The sequence below is a fragment of the Molothrus ater genome, chromosome 3 (genome assembly GCF_012460135.2).
Source record: "Molothrus ater isolate BHLD 08-10-18 breed brown headed cowbird chromosome 3, BPBGC_Mater_1.1, whole genome shotgun sequence".
NCBI classification, from domain to species: Eukaryota; Metazoa; Chordata; class Aves; order Passeriformes; family Icteridae; genus Molothrus; species Molothrus ater.
Genome location: NC_050480.2, coordinates 5,946,867 through 5,950,191, shown reverse-complemented (window position 1 = coordinate 5,950,191; position 3,325 = coordinate 5,946,867).

Here is a 3,325-nt window from a genome sequence, read left to right as displayed (position 1 = left end):
CTCGCACGGAGGCACCGCCGGCCGCCCCTCGCACCCTCCCGCCCGCCTCCCCCGGGCCCGCGCGCGCCCCCGCCGCCCTCCTGCGCCACCCGACCCGCCCGCCGCGGGCGCGCGCCCGCGCCCCCGCCCCCTGCCGGCCACAGCCCCGTGCGCGCCCCCGCCCGAGGGCTGAGCCCAGGCAAGGCCGCGCCGGGGAGGGGCGGCGGGAGCGAGCCGTCGGCCGCCGCGCCGCGCGCGGGAGCTCCCCCGTCGCCGCCGCCGCCCCCGGGGCCGCACCTTCTCCTTCTTCAGCTTGTAGGGCATGGTGAGCGCCGGCCCCCAACCGCTCCGCGCCCGCCGCCGCCGCCGCCGCCGCCTGCGCCCAGGCCCGGCTGCAGCGCCCCGCTCCCATTGGGCCAGGCGCGCCGGCCTGCCTAGCAACAGCCTCCGCCGCCGCCGCGTGCCGCTGACGCAGGGCGGCCGATTTTTCTGATTGGCCACGGGGCGCGCGGGCGCCGGGCACGCCCTAGGGGGCGGGGCTGCGGGAGCGGCTCTTCCGGGGCAGCGGCCCCGGCGCGGGTTCGGGATCGGCTCCTTCCCGCGGGAGGGAGCCGGGGCCTGCGGGGTTCCACGGGACACGGCGAACACCTGCAGGGGGCTCCTGGAGAGCGGGAGGAAAAGTGTCTGGGCTCCTTGTCCTGCCCTGCATCGCTCGAGAAGGAGGAGCCCTAATAGCCTGAGCTGGCCCCAGGGTCTGCACCCTACCTGTGCGGGGCGGGCGCTTGTCAGTGCTCTCATGCACAGTTCTGGGGTGGCTGCCGGTGGGAATAAGGGGGCGAGTGAAGCTGGTGGATCCAAGGGTGACAGTGTGCCTGTGAGCACTGCGAGGCCCAGCACAGCCGGAGCTTTGTGGCTGCTGATACGGAGAAGGCTGTTCCTGGGACAGGGGGTCAGGACACTGCCCTGCTCACATGGGGCTGCCCGATTAGCTCATTGGCAGGCGGTTCTGCATCCTCATAGGGGAGGATGGTGTCCAACAGCCTGCACGTGTCACCTTCAAGCTGCTGGTGCAGGTGGGCAAAAAGCACTGGGTAGTATCAGAGGTGCTTCACAGTCTTTCAGGCATTGGGTGAACTGACCTGGCATGGCATGTGGGGAAGAAGTTCCCTAAGAATGTTTTGAAAGATGAGTGCATCAGCTTATCGATCTTATAATCTTTATTGAACTGACAGTCCCTGCCCTTCCACAGGATCCCCAGGAGCAGAGCAAGGTCCTGGTTTCTGTTGTTCTTGCTCTATTTCATGCACAAGTGGCCACAGCCCCAGCACAACTATCTGGGTGCTTGTGAGCAGGAAACTGTGCCAGTGTGAGCAGGCAGAAGGCACTTGCTTGAGAGTTTGTAGTTATCATCATTCCTTGTCAAAAGCTGTCACGTGGAATTCTGGATTGGCTTTCCTTGGTCCTGGAGGTTGCTGAAACTCAGCTTCACCAAACTGGTATTTGGCCCCTGACTTTGTCCCAGTGTCAAGTGACTGATTGTGCCTAACTTCTGTCTAACACTGTGGCACAAGGTGGCCATCAAGGTCATCTCCAAAAAGAAGGCACTGGAAGAAAACCTTGGGAAATGCCTGCCCCACTGGATGCAGGCAGGGTGAGAAGGTGGCATTGTCAGGGGGCAGCAGGAGAAGCCCCTGAGCATCATGGAGTTCTGCAGGGCAGGAGGCACACCTGAGAGTCTCCAGGGGCTAAGGGGGATATGGGAGCACCCTTTGGGGAGCTTCATGGGCAGCAGTGCTACTGGATGGCTCAATGGGGCAGGGGTGTTTGAGGTTCAAAGGAGCAGGGAGTGGTTGAGGGAGTCCTGGGCACTGGGGGCACTGTGAGGCAAAGGGCAGGGATCCGAGGGGCAGGGAGTTCTTGGGAGCTTCGGGAGGATGGAGGCGTGGTGGGCACTTGGTGGGGGACTGACGAGGGGCAGGGAGCAGCGGTGGGCAAAGGGGATGGGGTGCAAGGCAAAGGGGAGCCAGCGGGGGGCAGGGCCGTCCTATGCCAAGCCCATGTGTCCACGGATCCCGAAGGGCTCATCCCGCTGAGCCAAGGCATGGAGACAGCTTTTTTCTCCTCAGGGAGCATCCTAGAGCAGGGATGCTCCCAGCTGGGGAGTCATGTTCCCCAGCCCAGGGAGTGAAGGACTTCCTGAAGCCTCTCTCCATCTCCACATCTCTGACTGCTGCACTGCACCCTTACCTATTCTCCCTCCACACCACTGCTTACCAGTCCAAGCTCTCCTCCCTGCCCTGGCACCTCATTTGCCCACAGCTCCTTCCTTGCCTCCTGACCTTCCCAGCCCCAGACCTTCATTCTGCACCTGCCTGCCCACAGCACCCTGCAGAGGGTTAAAGCTGGAAAACATTTTCATGGACAGCGAGGAAAACATGAGGGTCCCCATCTCCAAATTTTCCAGAAGTGTGGTCCTGCAGGATGTCAGTGGGGAGTCCTGTGGGGTCTCAAACATCAGGGACTGCCCACCAAGGCATCACTGAGCCAGAGCTTCTGCTAATCCTGTGCTTCTGCATGTACTGATATCCAGCAGGAGAAGCCCTGTCACCTCCTCCTGGCAAACATATGGAGTCCTGAGCTCATCTTCTGCACCCTGCTCTGGGGCTACAAGCCTTGTTATGCCACCAACCTGCAGCACCTGCTGTGCCAGACCCAGCAGTCCTGTCTTGCCACAAAGTCAGCACCTGACCTAGGACTGCAGGGTGGGGGGCTGGGAGCAGCTTGGGGTAGGGGGGGCGGCAGATTCTCCTGCCTTCAGGAAGGATAAATTCAGCATGAAAGGATGGCTCCACCTTCCATCTGAGCTCTTCATAGTTTTTTCTACATGGTCCAGCTAGGAGACAGTTGGGCAAGCAGATGAAGAAGCCCCTGGTGCTGAGGAGCAGAAATCTGTCCTCCTAGCAGGCCTCTCTGCATTTCCAGAGGCTGCCTTGAGCAGGGTGTTGCAGTGTCTTGTCTGCTCTGCCTCAATTCACCTCTCCTTGCCTTTCATTCCCTTTTCAAGTACCATCTCAAGATGGCTCAGCCCCTTTTCTGATTTCTCTGCTGCTTTGAATATCTTTGTGCTCTCCAGAGACTTTTCTCACAGTGGTTTCCTAACCAGAACTTCCCCTGGTCTTTCCAGGTCCCTTCGGTATCTCCTGCTCTGGGTTCTGTCTTTTGAGGAGATTTGTTTGAGCTCATCCACAGCCAAACACAGCTCTCATTCCTTCTCTTGAGAGTGTTACTTAGGATCAGTGCTCATTTGCTGTCCTTTGTTTTCCATCAGTCTTCCTCATCTCCAGAT